This window comes from Malaclemys terrapin, chromosome 2, assembly GCF_027887155.1.
Source record: "Malaclemys terrapin pileata isolate rMalTer1 chromosome 2, rMalTer1.hap1, whole genome shotgun sequence".
NCBI lineage: Eukaryota > Metazoa > Chordata > Testudines > Emydidae > Malaclemys > Malaclemys terrapin.
Window position 1 is genome coordinate 70,928,172 of NC_071506.1, and position 23,203 is coordinate 70,951,374.

The 23,203-nt window shown below is 44.7% G+C and overlaps 1 long non-coding RNA gene across 1 annotated transcript; it reads right to left on the reverse strand.

Moving 5' to 3' along the window:
- Positions 1-13,995: 13,995 nt before the first annotated feature.
- On the reverse strand, positions 13,996-20,145 carry LOC128832571 (uncharacterized). The gene is made up of 3 exons (XR_008444006.1): positions 20,059-20,145; positions 15,375-15,428; positions 13,996-14,141 (listed from the first exon to the last, which is right to left on the reverse strand). It is a non-coding gene; the product is annotated as an uncharacterized LOC128832571 (long non-coding RNA).
- Between the last annotated feature and the right edge of the window lie 3,058 nt (positions 20,146-23,203).

Genomic DNA, 23,203 nt, shown 5'->3' on the forward strand with positions numbered 1-23,203 from the left:
AATTGCCTTCTAAAAGGAGATAACTGGGTCTGTGGATGAGGGGAAAGCAGGGGATGTGTTCTTCCTTGACTTTAGCAAAGCTTTTGATACAGTCTCCCACAGTATTCTTGCCGGCAAGTTAAAGAAGTATGGGCTGGATGAATGGACTATAAGGTGGATAGAAAGCTGGCTAGATCATCGGGCTCAATGGGTAGTGATCAATGGCTCCATGTCTAGTTGGCAGCTAGTTTCAAGTGGAGTGCCCCAAGGGTCAGTCCTGGGGCCGGTTTTGTTCAATATCTTCATTAATGATCTGGAGGATGGTGTGGACTGCACTCTCAGCAAGTTTGCAGCTGACACTAAACTGGGAGGAGTGGTAGATACGCTGGAGGGTAGGGATAGGATACAGAGGGACCTAGACAAATTAGAGGATTGGGCCAAAAGAAACCTGGTGAGGTTCAACAAGGACAAGTGCAGAGTCCTGCACTTAGGACAGAAGAATCCCATGCACAGGTGACTTTTAAGTCCTTGAGTTTCTGCATTTATCTATATAATCAATAACAATTAAAGTCCCTTACCTATCCATGTTGGAATTCAAAGATGAATCTACTCGAATCTTCTCAGTGGCTCATAGTCCTAGTAAAAAAAGTTGTATTTGTGCAAACTCTCAGTTTGGGGTGGAATTTGCCTTAGCTTAGGCCTTGCTATAGTCATAATCATTAGCGGGGGTGGTAGCAGACTGAGGCCTGGTCTACACTATGGGGGTAGGTCGAATTTAGCTGCATTAGGTCGATTTTAAAATGAATGCGGCTACACAACCAACCCCGTTCCGTTGACCTAAAGAGCTCCTAAAATCGACTTCTGTACTCCTCCCCGGCGAGGGGAGTAGCACTAAAATCAACCTTGCTGGGTCGAATTTGGGGTAGTGCAGATGCAATTCGACTGTGGTGACCTCTGGGAGCTATCCCAGAGTGCTCCAATGTGACCGCTCTGGACAGCACTTTGAACTCGGATGCACTAGCCAGGTACACAGGAAAAGCCCCAGGAAATTTTCAATTTCATTTCCTGTTTGGTCAATGTGGCGAGCTCAGCAGCCCAGGTGACCATGCAGTCCCCCCAGAATCGCAAACGAGCTCCAGCATGGACCAAAAGGGAGACGCTGGATCTGATTGCTGTATGGGAAGAAGAATCCGAACTCCGATCAAAAAGAAGACATGCTAATATATATGCCAAAATCGCACAGGGCATGGTGGACAGATGCTACAACAGGCACACAGAGCAGTGCTGCGTGAAAGTTAAGGAGTTCAGGCAAGCCTACCAAAAGACCAGGGATCGACAACCTTTGGCATGCGGCTTGCCAGGGTAAGCACCTTAGCGGGTCAGGCTGGTTTGTTTATCTGCCACGTCTGTGGGTTCGGCCGATCACAGCTCCCACTGGCCACGGTTTGCTGCTCCAAGCCAATGGGGGCTGCAGGAAGCGGCGGCCAGCACATCCCTCAGCCCGCACCACTTCCCACAGCCCCCATTGGCCTAGAGCGGTGAACCGCGGCCAGTGGGAGCCGCGATCGGCTGAACCCATGGACGCAGCAGGTAAACAAACTGGCCTGGCCTGCCACGGTGCTTACCCTGGTGAGCCGCGTGCCAAAGGTTGCCTATCCCTGCAAAAGACAAAGGAGGCAAATGGTCACTCCAGGTCAGAGCCCCATGCATGCCACTTCTATGATCAGCTGCATGGCATTCTAAGGGGGAACCCTACCACTACCCCACCACTGTCCATGGACACCTGCAAGGGGGGCATCTCACGCAACAGGGAGGAGGATTATGTGGATCCGGAACAGGAGGCGGAGAATGCGCAGCAGGCAAGCGGTGAATCCGTTCTCCCCGGCAGCCAGGACCTTTTTATCACCCTGGAGCCAATACCCTCCCAAGGCAGGATCCCCGACCCTGAAGCCGGAGAAGACACCTCTGGTGAGTGCACATTTGTAACTACAGTACAGGGTTGAAAAGCAATAGTGTTTAATGTTTGATTTGCCCTGAAGAATTGGGATACATTCACGGCCAGTACAGCTACGGGAAAAGTCTCTTAACGTGTCTGGTGATGGAGCGGGAATCCTCCAGGGACATCTCCATGAAGCTGTCCTGGAGGTACTCTGGAAGCCTTTGCAGAAGGTTTCTGGGGAGGGCTGCCTTATTTTGTCCTCCACGGTAGGACACTTTATCATGCCAAGCCAGTAGCAAGTAGTCTGGAATCATTGCAGCGCAAAGCATTGCAGTGAATGGTCCTTGGTTTTGGTCACATTCAAGCAACATTCAGTCTATATCTTTCTGTGTTAGCCTCAGGAGAGTGATATCATTCATGGTCACCTGGTTGAAATAGTGGAATTTTTGTAAGGGAACAGTAAAAGGACCCTGTTCATGCTGGGCTGTTTGTGCTTGGCTAAAAGGGATCATCCTGGAGAACAGCCACATGGAGGGGTGGGGAGAGGTGTATGCTGCACATCCACCCAAAAACCACAACCCCTCCTTTTAAATGTGAAACCCAGCTGGCATTGCTTGCTATGGGAAAGGAGGGCGCTGCAGTTTGAAACCATTCCCACATGTTATGAAGGCATAAGAAGCCAACCCCACGTACCCATTAGCTTACCCTGGCTGCCAGGGAACTGAATTCTGTTGCCCAGCCGTGTGTGATGTGTCACCATATTGGCAGGCGCTCAATATAAAAGGCAAAAGGCGATCTTGTACCTAAAGCACATGTGCTGTCTGCTGTGAATTGCTTGATTCACTGTGAAAGGGTCTCCCTTTTGTTCTCAGAAATGTATTATTTTAAATTTTACTCTCCCTTTTTATCTCCCCACAGATGCAAATGTTTCTATGCTCCCCCTATCATCTCTGTCCCTGAGGTTATCACAGATTAGAAGGCGAAAAAAATGCACTTGCAATGACATGTTTTCCAAACTCATGCAGTCCTCCCACACTGATAGGGCACGGCTTAATGCATGGAGGCATTCAGTGGCAGAGGCCAGGAAAGCATTAAGTGAGTGCGATGAGCAGAGGTAGGAAGTGAGCTTGAGGCTAAGGGGGAGCAAACGGACATGATGAAGCATCTGGTGGAGCTGCAGGAAAGCCAAAAAGAGCACAGACACCCCCCCTGCATCCACTGTATAACCGCCTGCCCTCCTCCCCAAGTGCCATATCCTCCTCACCCAGATGCCCAAGAATGCAGGGAGGCTCCAGGTATCCAGCCACTCCACTCCAGAGGATGGCCCAAGCAACAGAAGGCTGTCATTCAAACATTTTTGATTTGTAGGATGGCTACAATAAGCAATGTGGCCTTGTCCTTCCCTTCTCCCCCACCCCACCCCACCCGGGCTACCTTGTCAGTTATCTCACTTTCTTTTTTTTAATTAATAAAGAAAGAATGCATGGTTTCAAAGCCAGCTGTGATCAAAGAGGGGAGGGTGCTTGGCTTACAGGGAATTAAAATCAACAAAGGGGGAGGGTTTGCATCAGGGAGAAACACACACAACTGTCACACTGTAGCCTGGCCAGTCATGAAGCTGGTTTTCAAAGCCTCTCTGATGCGCAGCGCGCCTAGCTGTGCTCTTTTAATTGCCCTGGGGTCTGGCTGCTCAAAATCGGCCACCAGGCAATTTGCCTCAACCTCCCACTCCGCCATAAACGTCTTCCCCCTTACTCTCACAGATATTATGGAGCACACAGCAAGCAGCAATAACAATGGGAATATTGGTTGCGTTGAGGTCTAACCTAGTCAGCAAACAGCACCAGCGAGCTTTTAAACATCCAAAGGCACATTCTACCTCCATTTTGCACTTGCTCAGCCTATTGTTGAATTGCTTCTTACTACCATCCAGGCTGCCTATGTACGGCTTCATGAGCCATGGGAGCAAGGGGTAGGTGGGTCCCCAAGGATAACTATTGGCATTTCAACATACCCAATGGTAATTTTCTGGTCTGGGAAGTAAGTCCTTTCTTGCAGCAGTTTGAACAGCCTGGAGTTCCTAAAGATGCAAGCGTCATGTACCTTTCCCGGCCATCCTACGTTGATGTCAGTGAAACATCCCTTGTGATCCACCAGTGCTTGCAGCACCATTGAAGAGTACCCCTTGCGGATTACATACTGGTTCGCGAGGTGGTCCGGTGCCAAGATAGGGATATGCGTTCTGTCTATCGCCCCACCACAGTTAGGGAACCCCATTGCAGCAAAGCCATCCACTATGACCTGCACGTTTCCCAGAGTCACTACCCTTGATAACAGAACGTCAGTGATTGCATTGACTACTTGGATCACAGCAGTCCCCACAGTAGATTTGCCCACTCCCAATTGATTCCTGACTGACCAGTAGCAGTCAGACATTGCAAGGTTCCACAGGGCTATCGCCACTTGCTTCTCAACTGTCAGGGCAGCTCTCATCTTGGTATTCCTGCGCTTCAGGGCAGGGGAAAGCAACTCACAAAGTTTAAGGAAAGTGGCCTTACGCATGCGAAAGTGTCACAGCCACTGTGAATCATCCCCTACCTGCAACACTATGCGGTCCCACCAGTCTGTGCTTGTTTGCTGGGCCCAGAATCAGCGTTCCACTGTATCAACCAGCCCCACTGCCACCATGATGTCCCAATTGCCACAGCCCGGGCTTTCAGGAACATCTGTGTCCATGTCCTCCTCACAATTGTCCTCGTGCTGGCGTTTCTTAGCCAGCTTCTGCACATACTGCAGGGTAATGTGTGAGGTGTTTACAATGCTCACAACAGCAGTGGTGAGCTGAGCGAGCTCCATGCTTTCCGTACTATGTTGTCTGCACAGGCAACCCAGGAAAAAAGGTGCAATACGATTGTCTGCCGTTGCTTTCACAGAGGGAGAGAGAGGGAGGGAGGGAGGGGAGATGGATGACATGTACCCAAAACCACTCGTGACAATGTTTTTGCCCCATCAGGCATTGGGAGCTTAACACAGAATTCCAATGGGCAGCAGAGACTGTGGGAACTGTGGGATAGCTACTCACAGTGCACAGCTCCGTGAGTCGATGCCAGCCACAGTATTAAGGATGTACTCTGCCGACTTAATGCGCTTAGTGGGAACATACACAATCAACTGTATAAAATTGATTTCTAAGATTGACTTCTATAAAATCGACCTAATTTCGTAATGTAGACATATCCTGCAATCTGGACACCTGCTTCTGACTTAAAGGTGAGGCCTCTATCACAAAGATAGCCACACCCTTTGATTGGTTGAAGCCCAGATCAAGCCCTTCTTAGGCTTACCAGCTGAGCTAAGAAATCTCAAACCACGGCAGCTGTGTGTCCTTACCATGTGTTTCTTTGGTGTGAAGTCACCATGAGCAAATCTGTGGTGACCCAAAAACCAGAGAGGGCAGCAAACACGCACAGGGGATAGAACAGCGCTCCAGAGGGATCTGGAGGGGCTGCAGGCTGAGAGACTAGAGTCACTCCTAATACAATAGTCCTGGATGTCAGAGGAAATAAATGGCCGACAGGGCACAGCAGTTGCCCCTCTTGCACTGAAGCCTGTTCATTTGCACTTAGTGTACACAAACAATTGGACAGTGGCATCGCTAGTCTGCCACAGTCTAACTATTTGTGTGCACCTTGCTGACACCCAGTAACAGTTCATTAGAAAGCTCTGATCTACTCTTTGAAACAGGACTAGATCAAAGCGCATTTGCGGACTATTAATGTACATCAGTGGGATGCACATAAACAGTTAGACTGTCGGAGGTTAGTTCAGGCTAGATTCACTCCCCTGTTTGCTGTAAACTAAATGTTCCTTGATCCAGACCTATTTTTTCCCCCTGTGCCCAAGCACTCGAGTCAATGTCTCTTGTACCATGGGACCTGCCTCTTGCAGTAAGGAGCTGATGCACATGCCAGAGCTGTGCTGATTCTGTGGCATAATACAGAAGTGTCACTAAATAAGCTGCACAGCTCCTGAACTGGGACAATGGGTGGGAAGGGGCATTTGTAGAAATGCTGAACTGCTGGTTGTTGGAGGAACAGGGAGGCAGCTGACATCCCACACTCAACTTTGTATGTTCTAAGAACTGTGGCGCTGGAGCAGTCCCCATTCAGGTAGAGCTCCCACACCCTCAGGAGCAGAGTTCAGTTCCCATGCAGCTGAAGAGCAGAGACTTGGGATGGTGGTGGCTTCCTCTTGCTCCCTCCCAGGCAGTGCTCCTGTCCCTCAGGCCAGTGCATGCCTCATGCAACTACCATCTGCCCACACAGTCCTGATTTCCTTCCCGCAATGCTTGGAGCATATAGTCACTCACCAGGTGGTTCTTCTCTCTTTCCTGGGCTTTGTGGAAGACCATTTTGCCCCGGCTTAGATTGTAGCACTCAGTCAGGATGTTGGAAATCTAAGTTCAATTCCCCTATCTACTTGTTGGGGGCACTTGGTATTTGAACTTGGGTCTTCTACCTCTCAGAAGAGTGCCCTACTTAGTGGGTTATGAGATATTCTGGAGCAGCTATTTCTCAATCTCTCATATATATTACATATGTAGACATTGTGTTTACCTCCTCCCAGATGAGTATCCTAACACTGGGCTATTGTCATTCACACACTATCACTAGCCCTTTCTGGAATGTCACTTGATCGGCACCCTGAAAGCAAGAGAGGTGGGGTAAAACCTAGTTGGTGACTCCTGCTGGGGCTTAAGCACCAAGTTGCTGGGGGACGTGGGAGTCAGGAATGAGGTGGCTGTCTATATGCGTAGCTGCTGAAATTAAGGCACCTCTGACTCCTACAGGCTGTAGGTGCCACCAGGGTTAGGTGGCAGCTGAACAGGCGGGTAGTGTAGACGTAGCCTTAGGTGCCTAACGTGGCATTTAGTGGCCTAACTCCTTTTGCGAATCTGGCCCTTTGTCTAAAATACTTTATGCCCATTTAAAGTTACCGGAAATAAACACACCAAAAGCAGCCCTCTATATATGGCATAACCTGTCAGCTGGAGGGAACCTCTAACCCTAACCCTGTAGGACACCAACAAGTGAGGTAGATACCATCTTGGCCCATGCCAAGGGATGGAGCCAGTGATCTCCAAAGCTAAAAGCACACATTTTCACAGCTTATGCTAAGATCCCAGACCTTAAGCTGACAGCTGTTACTGACTCACATCCTCTGTGGATTGAGTGGGGCAAAGTCTGAAATAAATAAATGTATATTTTGGTAATTCGCACCATAATTTACAGGTTATTACCATTTTTAAGTATGAAATCTGTCTCAAAAGAGGTATTTTTGTTGTGTGAGTCATATGTATCCCATTCATATAGATCGACAGTAGCTTTTGCACTCCCAAGATCTTAGTTTTGATCCTTACTGTTTGAGCTACAGGAATAATTATCAACCCCTTTACAGACCAGTAACTGGAACAGGACTTTCCCAGTGAATTACACAACTATTTGCTAGTAGGCAGCAGAATATTAGTTATCACCCCTGGCTCTGGGAGTAGAATTCTGAATATAGTGGTTAGAGATAGGGTAACCCAAATGGTTTAGGTTCTTTGTAATTGAACTTCCGGCTTCTTTTGTCCCTTCTGAGGAAGCTTCTTCCTAGGTTACACGAGAACTTGGTAAGAAAATTCTTGCTCCTGCTCTTGCTTTCTTTTTTTGTTGCCCATAGAAGTGCATGGCAGCATTCACGTTAGAACAGAATTGTCATCTACTTCAGAAGGCTCAACCTGCCACACAAACTAGCAGTTGTGACTCAAAAATAAAATGCTCTATAGACAAACACCATAGAACTGAAGAGGTGGGCATCTGAAAAGGGGGCGGGGGGGCTTACTCATGAAAGCTTATGCCCAAATAAATCTGTTAGTCTTTAAGGTGCCACTGGACTCCTTGTTGTTTTTGTGGATAAAATATAAAATAATAAAAAAAAATTAATGGAGATATCTCATCTCCTAGAACTGGAAGGGACCTTGCAAGGTCATTGAGTCCAGCCCCCTGCCTTCACTAGCAAGACCAAGTACTGATTTTGCCCCATATCCCTAAGTGGCCCTCTCAAGGATTGAACTCACAACCTTGGGTTTAGCAGGCCAATGTTCAAACCACTGAGCTAGTCCTCCCACCCCCTGCAATAGGATACAGACTAACACAGCTACCCCCTGATACTGTAGAACTGAGATTTAAATACTTAGCACATGAGGAGCCACAATGTGGCTAAACGACAGGTCCGAGAGGGTTTCAATTTCTTGCAAAAGGAGTACAAAGAAAAAGGAGCCAATCCAGTGGGGAAAAAAATCACCAAAAGGGGTGCTTTTTGAACTCTTCTTATTCTCTCTATATCGAATAGTTTTGGTTGGAGCTGAACTTCGCAGCAGCTGGTCTCTATTTCTATATTAAGCCAGCCAAATAACTGGATCATCCCACCCTTTAATAATGGGAAAGTTTGCATTGGGATCCTCACTTTGGTGCTCAGACCTATGTATCAGTAGGCTCTAGTCATGTGCATTATACTGACATTTCTCAGGTTTATAAAGATTCAGCACCCTTCAGTTTGTTGTTGCCTAAGCAGCGCATGCCAATATAGGAAAGCAGGTGCTATTTAACTGAGCATATGTGGTGACACTAATAACATCAAGTTATTGTACAGCGCATAAAGCAGCTATATTAAAGAAGCCAAAATCTTATCAGAGTCATCCTGCACATCTTTTAATCTATGGAGGAGTTCAAAAGTTTTCCATTAATAGTACAACCATGAATACCATTAAACACATTGGAATTATCAGCTTAAAAATCTAGCTAACGGAACTGCCAAAGTACCTTTCAAAGACACAGTGTGCACACTGTGGCTATTCAGGAGAGACATAGATAAATGAAGCCTATTATTATATGCTTAAAGGTGGGCTTATGGCTGACACCAGCTAAAGATGGGTCATTTCCGAGGGTATACTGCAGACAGTTTAGATTCAAGCATAACTCTTTGCCTGAGGCTCTCCCTCTAATCTGCAAGGCCCCATCAAGATTCAGTGTGGCTGAGTCCCCAGCTGCCCCAAGTTCCTATGCTATGACACCTGAGTGTGTGGTAAAGTTCCACAGCTAGGGGCTGAGAAAGGAATGAGACAAGGAGAAAAGGTAGGAACTAGTGGAGAAACGTCTATTAAGGGAGACTCAAAGCTCCCCATCTATGTTGTGAAAAAGCTGAAGATATCCAACCTTATAAAGAATCAGGCTATCACCCGTCAAGATGAATGAGCTTGTGCGCCATGCTAATGCAGCAGTGTAGCATTTCAAACTTTGTCTCTCTCAATCTGCCTGCCAGCTAACCCCACCACTTTGCTGTGGAGCAGAAGTTTTTCAGAGTACTGCCACTACCAGCAGCCATTTGAATTTCTAGCGCTTCTGCTGTCGCTGCCACCAGGGACTGCTCTTGATGACTTGCAAAGTATTGAAAATTATTGTGAAAATTATACATATTTAAAACCCATCCATCCATAAAAACCTAATTTCCCTAGGCCATTGGTTTTATTTTTATTTTTCATGTTTATGGGGTTCTCCAAGCTACCGTATTCCTTTCCCCCAAAAGCTAAACCACAAAAGACCACTTTAAAGTAACTGAAACGTACAAAAGACAAGAAATTGAGAGTGAAGGCTGAATGCCTAATATGCTTTCCTTTCATAATGCACACGGTTTTAGTTTTCAGCAGCATCATTATCTAATTTTTTAATTGTGCAACCTGCCATTGCATTCATTTGTCTCGCTGCTCCATTTCAATGCTCTGCAGAGAGGCAAGCAGCCGTGCTGGGGTTAAGGACAGAGCAGCAGCTTGGATGTTTGTGACTTGCCATTCAGATTTCAAGAAGGGTTTATACATTAAATGAACCCAGTACTGTGTGTGATGCAATTTAAGAGGTTTTTTCATCTGGGTAAACCAACTTAAAATGGCTTGTGGCAAAGCCCAGGACCATGACTCAGGAGAGCTGGGTTCTAATCCGGTTTCAGGCTTCCCATGTGCTGCAGTATACCATCAGTGGAAACACAAAGATGTTATGAATGTAAATGCATTTGTGTTTATAAATTGCCGTAGAGAACCTGGGCATAAGCAGCAATGGAATTGCAAAACACTGTGATGATTACTTTACAAAACTAAAACGTAGTTCACATGCAAAATGTATAGGGAATAAGGTTGATAATCACAATTCCCTAAAATATTTTTTGATCATGACTGGAGCTGGTGTGTTTCTGCCTGTAATAGTCTCAGTTTTTGTCGCAGAATGATGCATTTAAAATGTTTGAGCAAGGATATGGATCACAACACTGTTACTATGACTGCTTCACTGAAAAAGTTAATAGCCTTATCATTAGGTGGAGATAGTTTTCTTGCTTGAATCTCACTGCAGCATTAGACCACCATTCACTTCTGCAGCTTCAGTTGTCCTCATTAGGTGTCTCAGGGAAAACTGTTACATGGCTCCATTCATTTACCTTTCTTAACTAATGGAAGGTTACAGTACAGTTCATGGTAATGGTTTTAATTCTACTGCAAATGATGGGAGGTCATTTTATATTCAAAAATCTAAGCCTGAGTTTTGTTTAACAGCTCTGGTATATATTCTTATCTCTCTGGCCAAGTAATTACAGCACGTGCTTAGATAAAAAATACAAAGGGAGTCATGAGCAACTTAGCATCCAACATTCAATAGTAACTGCATTACTGCTGTATATCATATTCTTAGAGCGTTCTCACCCAATACTTGGAGAATTAAATCTTCAAGACCAAGTGTCATTTAGCTTCTGGTACCATAGGGGGTGTTGCAGAGTTGTACTGCCCCCCGGAAAGCTGAGGAATGGAAACACAATGCCTGCCTCAGCAGCCCAATGCAAAGCGGACTATGCAGGCTGCCCCACCTTTAGCATGGAGCAGTCTTCTCCCTCTCTTGCAGCTGACCCAGTCTGTAGTCCAGTAACAAGAAAGTCATGGCCTTGCCTCGTTCCTGTCCTCTTTGAGATGGTTTGCCTCTGAGGTGCACCGAAGGAGAATCCCTGTGTTCCCCTGAATAGAAGGACTGCAACTGCAACAGACTCTCCAAGGGAGGTTCTTTGTATGCTTCCCTTCCCCATGCAAAGGCCTGTCACAATCCCTCCAAAATGGATGCATAAAAGTGAGGGACCCTGGAGCCTTAAGCTCCAGCAATAATGATTATCATGGTAACGGTCACTATTTTATGTAAGAAACAATGAGCTTTCAAATATGTATGTCTATAAGCTTACAACACAAACACATTGAAACTTCTTTTGTAACATCTATATCAGGGGTCAGCAACCTTTCAGAAGTGGTGTGCCGAGTCTTCATTTATTCACTCTTATTTAAGGTTTTGCGTGCCAGTAATACATTTTAATGTTTTTAGAAGGTCTCTTTCTATACGTCTATAATATATAATTAAACTATTGTTGTATGTAAGTAAATAAGGTTTTTTTAAGTGTTTAAGAAGCTTCATTTAAAATTAAATTAAAATGCAGAGCCCCCCGGACCAGTGGCCAGGACCCGGGCAGTGTGAGTGCCACTGAAAATCAACTCGCATGCCGCCTTCGGCACAAGTGCCATAGGTTGCTTACCCCTGGTCTATATTATAGAAATGTCTCAGTTCTAATTAGGACTTAGATTTCTGAGTGTGATTTTGTGTTAATGCACAGGAAAAGCACTCTAAGTGACTTGAATATGTGATAGAAACAACTATGCCTAAATAAACATAATACATAAAAATAAACATATTGCCCATGATCCACAGCCGACTGACTACAAACAAAAAGTTCCCTTTGATTTTACTGGGCCTTGGATTAAGCCCATTATGGTGATCTGTAGTCCCTGAGAGGCATTGCAAACTAGTGATCAGTACTACACGTTTGTTAACAGAAGCCTTAAAATAGAATTCAACATGCATCTGGATTTAAGAGAAGCAACCCCTTTCTTATTGAAAGTTAACCGGATCAGTGTGGGAGATTGGTGAATTCTGCAAAATCCAGCTATGTAGTTTTTCCAACGAAAATATAATTGGCAGATTACATTGACTGCTGTACTGGATGTGTATTTTCAACATCACTTCAAGATGGAGGCAAAAGAGCAGAAGTACTGAAGTCTTGGACATTTCTATTAACTTGAAGCCTTCAAAATTTCCTGCTTGCTTCAGCTGTAATAAAGCATGAAGATTCAATTCTGTGATTTGGTTTTGATTATATATTGTTCCTTAGAGGTATGAGCTAGCTTGGATGACTGATAGTGTTTGGTGCCTTTGTAATATTGATGTGACATTGTACAGATCACATCAAACTATTGGTTTTCTTGCAAAACTTTAGATAAAACATGAATGATTTTGCCAGACTTGGCCACAAACTTTTGTTACTTATTATCTGCTGATATTCAGTTTAAAAACAAACAAAAGTAACTTTAAAAATAAGTTAAAGAAGTGAAGCTATCATAATGGCTCCATCAATTTTTACTCTTTTTAGCCTTATCCTGTAGCTTCAAAGTCTTCCTGAGTAAAAGCTACAGGATCTTACTCTGAAGACATTTTGCTGCTTATTTAATTTATGTGGCATATACAGTAGATGCCCTTATTAAAATTCAGCATTGACCAATCATTCCCACACTGTTAGTACAGAGATGTCCTAGTATAAATAAATAGAAAACTGTGATAATCTCAGATGCTAGAACATAGAAACTTGATGAATACTTTTTTAATGGTGACCACTCTTGCTGAATTACATGGCTTAAGAGTGCTTCATTGTTCTACTATGTAATGCATCTATGGAAATGCATCTATGGCTTAGGAAGGAACAATCAGTTTCACACATACAGAATGGGAGCAGACTGTCTAGGAAGAAGTATGGCAGAAAGGGATCTAGGGGTTATATTGGACCACAAGCTAAATATGAGTCAACAGTGTAATGCTGTTGCAAAAAAAAAGCAAACACGATTCTGGGATGCATTAACAGGTGTGTTGTGAACAAGACATGAGACATGCTCTACTCTGCGCTGGTTAGGCCTTAACTGGAGTATTGCGTCCAGTTCTGGGCACTGCATTTCAGGAAAGATGTGGAGAAATTGGAGCAGGTCCAGAGAAGAGCAACAAGAATGATTAAAGGTCTAGAGAACATGACCTATGAAGGAAGGCTGAAAGAATTGGGTTTGTTTAGTTTGGAAAAGAGAAGACTGAGAGGGGACATGATAGCAGTTTTCAGGTATCTAAAAGGGTGTCATAAGGAGGAGGCAGAAAGCTTGTTCACCTTAGCCTCTAAGGATAAAACAAGAAGCAATGGGCTTAAACTGCAGCAAGGGAGGTTTAGGTTGGAAATTAGAAAAAAATTCCTGTTAGGGTGGTTAAACACTGGAATAAATTGCCTAGGGAGATTGTGGAATCTCCATCTGTGGAGATATTTAAGAGTAGGTTAGATAAATGTCTATCAGGGATGGGCTAGGCAGTATTTGGTCCTGCCATGAGGGCAGGGGACTGGAGGTCCCTTCCACTCCTAGAATCCATGAATCTATGAGCCTATTAAATGCAATTCTACCATTCCAAAATCAACATGAAACACAATGAGCTCTTTCGTTAGTCACATGGAGCTTGGGGTCAGGCACAAAAAGGTTCTGGTCAAGCAAACCAGCTTAATGCTAAGGAACATTAGAACCTTAAGAGTGAGGAAGACTGAGCTCAAAGTAGATGAGATAATTAAGTTTAACGCCTGAGTGTTGTACATTACACTACTGTCTACTCCATGGCACTTAGGAGAAGGGTCTCTTCCCTCTTGGCAGAGAAGTGGCTTTGGACCAGTTCCACAGCTGTTACTGTAGCTTCAGTAGCTTTCACTGACCCCTGTCTTTGGCGCCTTTTAGAAGTTAAATAGGAGCCACCTAGCCCCCCGTCCTTTGCAAGGGAACACTCCATGGCTATGAAAGCAGGAGCAGGATTTGATCCTAAAAAACAAAAAACAAAAACAAAAAAAAAACACACATAGGGCATGTCTATACTTACCTCCGGAGCGATCGATCCAGCAGGGGTCGATTTATTGCGTCTAGTGAAGACGCGATAAATTGACCGCCAAGCGCTCTCCTGTCGACTCCGGTACTCCACCGGAGCGAGCAGCGTAGGTGGAGTCGACGGGGGGAGCATCAGCAGTGAAGACACTGTGAAGACAGCAGTGAAGACACTGCGGTAGATCTAAGTACGTCGACTTCAGCTACATTATTCACGTAGCTGAAGTTGCATAACTTTGATCAGCCCCGCACCCCCCAGTGTAGACCAGGCCTTAGGGTTTACTCCTGCAGTCCTGAACCATGTCCACTCCCACTCCCACTGACCTATGCAGAGGTATGGACTGCAGGAATGGGCTTTTGTACAAGACATGACTTTCCAAAACACAAAACTCAATACCAAGTGACGATTCATTATTGAAATATAATTACACTAATATCCTAAAAATGGCCCTGGACCTGCAATTGACACCATTTGGACACACCATTATGTTCAGATGGAGGCCCATGAACAACAGTGGGGCTGATGCCTATGGAGCTGTTCTGTAATAATCTGTATGTTGGCCTGACTCTGGCCTGTTTTTTGTTCAAATAAGTGCCTCTCGCTAGAGGTCTGTCTGAGATGGGTTAGGCAAGGAAGTCTCAAGACGGTCACCATCAGCGTCCACTTAAAAGTCATCAAGGGACAATACCAGACTATTAACTCTGGAGTCTGGCTCAGTCTCTTCTCAGCCTGTGGAAATGGTTTGACCAGGTGAGGGTAAAAGCCTGCCATCACCGAAAAACAAAGAACCCTTCCAGGATTTCAAAGAAGAGTCTTGGGAGATACAAGCAGGAAACCATATTGAAAAAAAAAAAAAATCATTCAGCCACAGGAACCCATGAAGTTGTCTAGAGAAACTAGGCCTTCCTAGATCACCAGTATGGCCTGCTAGGACTTTAGGTAAGAATACCTCTGTAGACCATTCTTTTGTTTTACAGTCTTTTTTTCTTCTTTTTCTAATGAGTTGTCTAAAGCAGAGGTTCTCAACCAGGAGGGACCGCGAGCAGGTTTCAGGGGGTCCACCAAGCAGGGCCGCTGTTAGACTCGCTGGGGCCCAGGGCAAAAAGCTGAAGCCTCACTGAGCAGGGCTGAAGCCTGGAGTCTTGAGCCCTGCTACCTGGGGCTGAAGCTGAAGCCTGAACAACTTAGCTTTGTGAGGCACCCCGGGGGGGTTGGGCCCCAGGCAGTTGCCCTGCTTGCTACGCTCTAACACTGGCCCTGGCTTTAATATGCAGAAAAACAGTTGTTGTGGCATTGGTGGGCCGTGGAGCTTTTACAACATACTGGGGGTGGGGGGTCTAAAGAAAAACACTTGGTTTTAAGAAAGCTGTTAGTCAGTATACCTGGTCACAACTCCCAGCAACGAGAAAACGTCTGCGCTTGAAACCCAATTGGACCTGAAAGGAGATTAAATAATTGAGATAAACAGAAGACTCCATGATTTTATCATGAGAAAGAGGCCAAAGATGTGAGCTGAGTATACTCAGGGAAACCAGAAACAGGACAAACATGCTGTAAGTGGGCTACCTCCTTTATGTCATCTGCAAGATCAGGCCTATATTTGTCATACATATGACATTTATGGCCCTGATCCTGTAGTCTTACACACCCATAACCAACACTGAAGCCTGCAAAGCCTGTAGGCTCATGGTTTATATTTGATATTCTAATATGTATTCGCTGCATTGTCAACTTGCAATGGTCAAAAATCATGAATCAACCCGTCCCACACAAAAAAATCATGACATTAAAAGAAAAGAATTCAGTTTCCTTTTGATTTTTTTTCAACTTGTGTGTGGTCATCTCAGGGTCAAAATTCAACCTTAATTACACACAAAAAATGCAGGGGATTCAACGTACCCTTATATCTCAATGGGTGTAGGGAGCTGCCATTTTATCTCTCTCTTCCCCTCTCCCTAGCTGGACAGGATGGCCAGTCATCGTGCTCTCATTCCACCTGAATGCTCCCTCACAGTTGCCTGTCCTCCACTTATCCCCTCCATTTATTTGACCTCAGATCACTCCCTTTACCTCTGCTACTTCTCCTGGGGAGAATAAGACCCTGGTACTCTAAGAAAGGCGGGGGGCGCGCAGTACAGAGCCACAAGGGCAGAGCCATGTGGGATTGCTATGTCATGATGTACCTAGGACCCTTAACTTCTTCAGTTTGGCCCAGACCCCAAGTATCCCAATACTTGTAATAAAATTTTGAGAACTGGCACCACAGTACTGGTTTTGCATGTGGGTTTAATTAAAACTTTGACAAATCTGTTTATCACTTTTGACCCAAACATGTAATAATTGGGGGGAGTATTCTTCCTCACCAATAAAGTGGCAGTGGTTTGTGACAGAATCTTTCACATGGCATCAAGGTCACAGGACAGAGGCAATCAGGCTCAAACAGCTTGCAAAGGTTTGGGAGGGGGTGGAGGGAGGGAAACTATAGACCTGTAACAGCTTGAGAGCTGCTTTTCCTCAGGAAATAACTGAGGAACTGGTTTTATTCAGGTCTTCGCTGTTGCTTCACTTCCTCCCCGACGCTCCACATGGAATTTAATTACATGGCTTTAGAAACTCCTTCAAAGCTCAGCTTTAAACCAAGTTATTTTATCAATCTCCCTGAATATTATTTATTTCTATTTTATTATCCTAATTATAAATTTAGATTAGCTGACAGCTTTGACTATATGCACATACATTCTATATTGTATGCCAAAAATGAGCCAGAAACTGTTACATTAGCTGGGAAATGTGGAGATCTGCTGAAAACACTTGTCAATGCTGAATTGTAAAACATGTTGTGAAAGAACTTTAACTCCTTTTAAGGTTCATTGCTTTTCGTTGTATTTTTATTTTTTCCATTTGACAGCTGCCACAGGCAGTGTTGCACATTCTTGTCCTAATTATGTTGTGACTATGTAGGTTTCACTTTATGGTTATTAACATTTGACCTTCATTAGAGTTACACCAGAATTAGAAATGTTGTAACTGAGAGCAGAATTTGGCCCAGAACAAGTTAAAAATACAATAGACTATAATTGTTTTCATATAAATGTTCTCAATGTAATTTATAATGGCATTCTGACAAAACCTTTTTACATCAATTCGTTGATTAAATTCTGTTAAAAGCACTGCTCATTTCCATGCCAATATTCTTCAGTAGAATATTTCAAATTTTTAATTTCAGTGGAATGATATTACTTGCTAAGCTTTATAAACATTATAATGGAGACCAAATTTGGTTGGGGCCTTTAGTTATTATGGTTAGGTGCTAATACAATACCTATAATTAATACCAACACTATCACAAACAGATTTTGTAGAGGACCAAAAATGATAGATCAAGATCATTTTTTTCTTTTGCTTGTAAAATGTGAGAAATAGCATGGGAAATTGTCCCTCTCTAACTGGAGCGCTTGAAAGACCCATGCCTGTGAGCTGATGAGCATCTTCAATCAGCGAAACATCTCACATACAGGTAGAACTGTATTTATAATTCATATTTTGTAATGAGACACCACGCATTCCGCCATCCAAACCACAGTCATTAAAAACTTAAAAAATGAGAGAAACTATGTTTTTAATACAAATGTCAAATCACCAGGGTTTTAAATTTTCCTGCTATCACGTTGTTGCTTTTTTATCTCCTTTGTAACTTATATTTTCAAATTTTTAAATGAAAAAGAAAACAAAGACACACTTGGCCGATTCTCCTCTCATGTACACCAGTGTAATTCCATTGACCTTAATGAAGTTACTCTTGATTTTCACACTAGTGTAAGTGGTGGAAAAGCAGATTCAAAGGCAATACAACACTAAATATAAATGTCTAGGGCACTTATATAACACTTCATCCACAGATCTCAAAACACTTTACAAAGAAGGTATAATTATCATTTTGCAGCTGGAGAAACAGAGAGGAGAACTGATTTGCCCAAAGTCATCACACAGCAAGACAATGAAATACTTAGGATTAAAACCTCAGTTACCCAAGTCTTAATCTGTTGTCCTGTCCACTGGACTATGTGTTGTTTTTGAGGAAATCAAATACAATCTTAAAGCATACTGCTCATACTCAGTTTAATCTTAATGTTTACATGTAATTTGATCAGCAATAGTGGAATCCAAAGACGAGTGACATTTGCTGTGGGGAGAAATGTAGAAGTGCTGTGAGATCCTAATGATAATTCAAAGGAATCTATCATACATTGTTGACCAGAGAGAGGATCTTACAGTCTTGCAGGGAATGTCTTCTGATCTACCATTCTGCCTTACAGTGAGAAATGCTGCATTAGAATTAAATCAAACTGGAAGCCTGACCTCCCTGGGGAAACTCATCTTTCCTAGGGAAGAACAAGCCAAGGGAAAAGAAGAAAAGGAATATTTTCTCCTTTTTTCCTGGATATTTCTGACCTAAGCCATGGCACCTGCACAATTCATTTTGGTACATGGAGTACTTTTCTCCCTTTAAATTAAATGTGAATTGAAATTCTGGTAAGTAACACACATACATATAGATGAAACTTTTCTTTATATTAGGAAAAACTCTGTTCTATGGTCAAAGTTAATGCAGTAACTTGCATATCTGAAGTTACATTTTTTAATGTCCCTTTTATTCTACACTAATATTGTTCTGGCTGGATCCAAAACATCCTAGTATTATGTGATACTGTTGGGGTTACTAGGCCTGCCTGAGAGTTCTTCCATGTTTAAATTCTGTCCTTCCATGTTTAACTCTGATCGACCTTAACAGCCAAGGACAGGTATTGGAATGTGTAAATAGCTAGTTAGCAATTACGACCTTGCTCATTTCAGGTACCAAACAATAATGATGAGGTTTGCATGTTTCTAGCTGAGGAAGGGGTAATAAACTAAGGGTAAACAGGACCAAATAACTGTTTAGAGAGAAGTTACTAACAAGCTAGATTTATAGCCCTAGAATGATTTAGTTGCTTAAATGTATAAACATGTCTTTGGTAGAAAGGGGAGAGGGAGTGGGGGTGGTGGTAGAGAGGGGGAGGCTTAGTTGTAAAATGTATAAAGAAGAGAGAAACTGTTTTTGCTGGTGTGCTCGATTTGAGACTTGCCTGTCTCCTTGCACCACTTTGAGATCTCAAATAAACTTTGATTGTTTCTCCACCCCGGTATGTTTATTGGCGTGAAGCACTCCGGGCACCGAACCTCACTGTTGCTATCCTCGGGCCCCTGTGCCGGCAACAATACCAGGCAAACCCATCTTGAAACACATGCATATTCACAGTGGAAGTCAAACAGGTAGGAAAGGTGCTAAGCAGAGGCGCAGGAAAATGGAGGAGGAGAACTTCCCCCCTGTGACCACAGCGCCACTTTGAACAGGCTCTGTCAGCCCAATGGTTGCAATCTATTCACATCAGCCACTTGTGCAGCCTTCCTGTGGGACAAAACACAGAAGGATCTGCATAGAGACAGAACTTCTAGTCCTGTCCCTCTCATAATCTGCTCTTGCTTACTCCTCCTTGCCAGGTTATAGGAATCTGTTATGCATCTCCAGGCAGCTCATACACTTCTAAACAACCCCCTTCATATGGTAAACTGAGCACAAATCCACCACCAGCCTCTACCATGTCCTGGGAGGTTACATGTCCTGATGGCCGATGAGTCCCCATGTGCCCGAGGCTTTGTTTCCAACACAGTCTTCGCTACCCTTGCTGGGGGCCTGCCCCATCCTGCTGCCCAAACTTGAGCCCAGGCTGGGCCTACCCCGTGCAGACCCTGCACACCTACCTGCCTGAAGCTGCTGGAGTAAATGCAAATTAGCATGCAGCAGCTGTGTAATACCATCTGAAGGTGCGGTTTCTGGACCTCCCACTCCTGGGCCCAGAGTATTTACTACCCCAATAGGCTGACTCCTGTCCCCCTCACGTGAACTCACAGTCCCTGCACCTGGCTGTGGCCCCTGCAACTGCCACCCCTTGCCAGGCTGGAAGGCCGGATACCACCTCTGCCACCCATCCCTCCCAACCTCTGTGTGGTTCAGCTCACACTCACCCCTGGGATCAGCATTACCACCATCCCTGGTGTTCGGTGGAAGAGAAATTCCTGGTTATGGGTAACCTCGTGCCCTTTGGAAGCGCTGTAATGCTGTGAAGAAAACCTCAGAAACAACTTCACTGGCCATTTGCTGCACAGCTCCGCTGCTGACTACCCCATTCGTGCACACAGCCTGCCCACCTGCATGCGTGGATGCTTCCCTTCGGTCACTTCCCTTCCTCAGTCCATGAGGCTGCCCAGGGTTATGCCTTGGGTTATTAAACGCACCACCCTGGGTATTAGCAGGCCCCGTGTTTGTGAGCCCCCCTTGCCCCTGCTGCAATCCCCTTCCAGCCCTTGGGCTCCATTGGGACTGCCCTGCAATGCAGCTGCTGCCTCTGCTTGTCCCCTTTCCAGCAAAGGTACAGGCACCTGAGCAGCAACCTGCTCACAGCCAGAAAGAATTGCAGCCTCATACATCCACTTGCAGCACGGCTAGTAAATGAAACAGTTAAATTCCCTTGCCCCCCTATCCCTCTCCCATCCCTCCCCCACTACCAATGCACATTCATTGTTTCGGACACTGACTAGTGTCACTTGCAAATTCACCCTCTCTGATTGCAGCTTCCAGCCTGCCTATGGGTGGAAGTACTTGGGGCAGGGGGATACTAGTTCCCTTTCTTTCCACTGTCCCCTTTCTGTGTAATTTGCCTCTGCCTGCTCTTCCCTGTAACAGCCCCCTGTTTTCCTGAGCTCACCCTTCTCCATGCCTCTGGAGCCATGCTGCTTCACATGCTGTCTTCCATGTGGTCCTGCAGCAAGCCATGCACCAGAGCCTCTGTGCCTGCTGCCTAGCCTGTTCCTAGTGATGAGGGGAGGGACTAGGCCCAGGCTGACCTTTTTAAACCCCTCATTCTTAGGTGGTGAGTCATCCACCACACTGACTGCTCTTCCAGCAGTTTTACTTCTCCCCTCCTCCCCCAAGTCAGAAAGCATTGCCCTCTTCTCCTGGCCAGCCAGACAAACCCCTCCCTGCTTGAAGTGCAGGGCGGTGATTTGTTTTGTCTGGATACTATGAGAAACTAAACCAGCAAAACAGGCTGTGATGTCTGCTTACTTAAAGTATGTAAATATACCATTTCCTCTAAGAGTTTTTGGATAAGCAATTCATCTCCATCATCCTAATTTTCTACCGCCACCTTAAAAATACCAAGCTTTATGCAACTTTAGGATAAGTCTATTTTCCTGATTCTTACTACACGCTTGATTTGCTATTAGCGGAAAGCAACTCTTTGTCTGATTCTTTTCCATTGTCTCATGAAAGGGGGTCAAAAGTTGATATTTTGAACCAAATAAAAGGAAAAGAAAACGGCAAAGTTCAGGTCTCCACAAGACTTTTTTGGGTGAGAAAGCCATAAAATGGCCAGAGCAGAAGTGCTTCACCATATTCCAAACCATAATGCAATTTAATACAGACAGTGGTGACATACTGGTTAAATCAGTCATTTATGCAATGAGGAGCAAAAGTGAAAATAGTTAAGATAGGGTGACTATCCGTCCGGGTTTCCCCAGACATGTCCGGGTTTTTCAGCTTTAAATGGCTGTCCGGGGGAGATTTCTAATCACGTAGAAATGTCCAGGATTTCCCCCTTCCCCTCATGCAGAGTGAAGCGCGGCTGATTGGACCCCGGCCTGATTGACAGCTGCTCGCAGCCACTAGGGCCTCTAGCAGCCAGAGTCCCTCCCCCTCCTCCCCCACAGAGCAGCGCGGCAATGTTTGAGTCTACCTGGAGCCTGCAGCTCTCCCTCTGCCTGGTGAGCGGGGGGAGCAGGGCAGGCGATGGGGGGGTGTAGAGGCTGCAGGGTGAGGAGGAGCAGGGCAGGCAGGGGCATAGAGGCTGCAGGGGCTGCGGGGTGAGTGAGGAGCAGGGAAGCACTTAGCAACCCCCAACAAGATCAGAGCGGGAGGGAGGAGGGGGAATGCAGGGTGCTCAGAGGAGGGGGCAAAGTTGGGGCAGGGACTTTGGGGAAGGGGTTGGAATGGGGGCGGAGAAGGGGCGGGATTGGGGCGGGGGCGGGACCGGGGCCCCGTGGAGTGTCCTCTTTTTTAAATGTTTGAATATGGTAACCCTAGTTAAGAATTATGAGCCTTCACTGAGGAAGGCAACAGCAATATGGAAACCCTGTGCTGAGGAGGTTACAATCTAAAGCTCCAATTCTGCAATGAGACCCTTGTGTACCCAATGCGTTCAAGGGACTCCTACACTGGGCAAAGTTGTCCAGCTGTGTGAATATCTTTGCAGGACCAGGGCCTAATGTTAAATATAACATGAGGAGAGAAGCTACCAAATACAAGGGAGGATATGAGATGAAAAAGGATAGATTTAAAGCAACAAACTCATATGGTCGTTCTATTTCGACATGTGCATGCCTTGATGGCTCAATATAGTATATATATTAAATGTGTCTGTGTAATTACTATTATTAACTTACTTCTAGTGGGCATCTTCCAGATGGGCCATGTATCTATAGGGATGTGCAATTTTCAGAAACTTCTTGAAAAGTCAGCTCAAGTATTTTCCCTGTTTGATGGAAGATGAGGGGAGGAACTTTTGGCCAATAAGTCCAGGACAGTGCAATTCCTACTAACCCTTCTTTCGCTACTCAAGATCACCCACTAGCAGTTTTCATCCTTTCAACTCTGTCCATGTAGTCACACCAGATGCACACTAATGTATCCAAGAAACAAGGAATAGCATTGGCCTCTTACTTCTTACCATTTGTGCCTTTGCCATGAGACATCCCAATGTATTATGACTCAGAAGGATAAAGAAGTTATTTTCTTGCATAGGAATACACCATGACCCTAAAGATGCCTTGTATGTAGACACTATTCTTTATCTATTTGTATGATTAATTTAAAACTGATGTTTCAAATAAAATTTATTTCTGCACACTTGCTATATTAATAGCCTCAGGAGGATTTCTCAGTTTCCCAACTGTGGATATCCTTGATATGGATATTTTTAAATTCTTTTTTAAAAAGCCTCGATTCAGCTAAAATAGCCATTAAAATACGTGGATACACAGTAGTTTGTTTTGTGCTCACGAGAAAAGAAAAGTTGTGCAATTTAAGCGTCAGGCCTTCCTTTTCACACTGAAA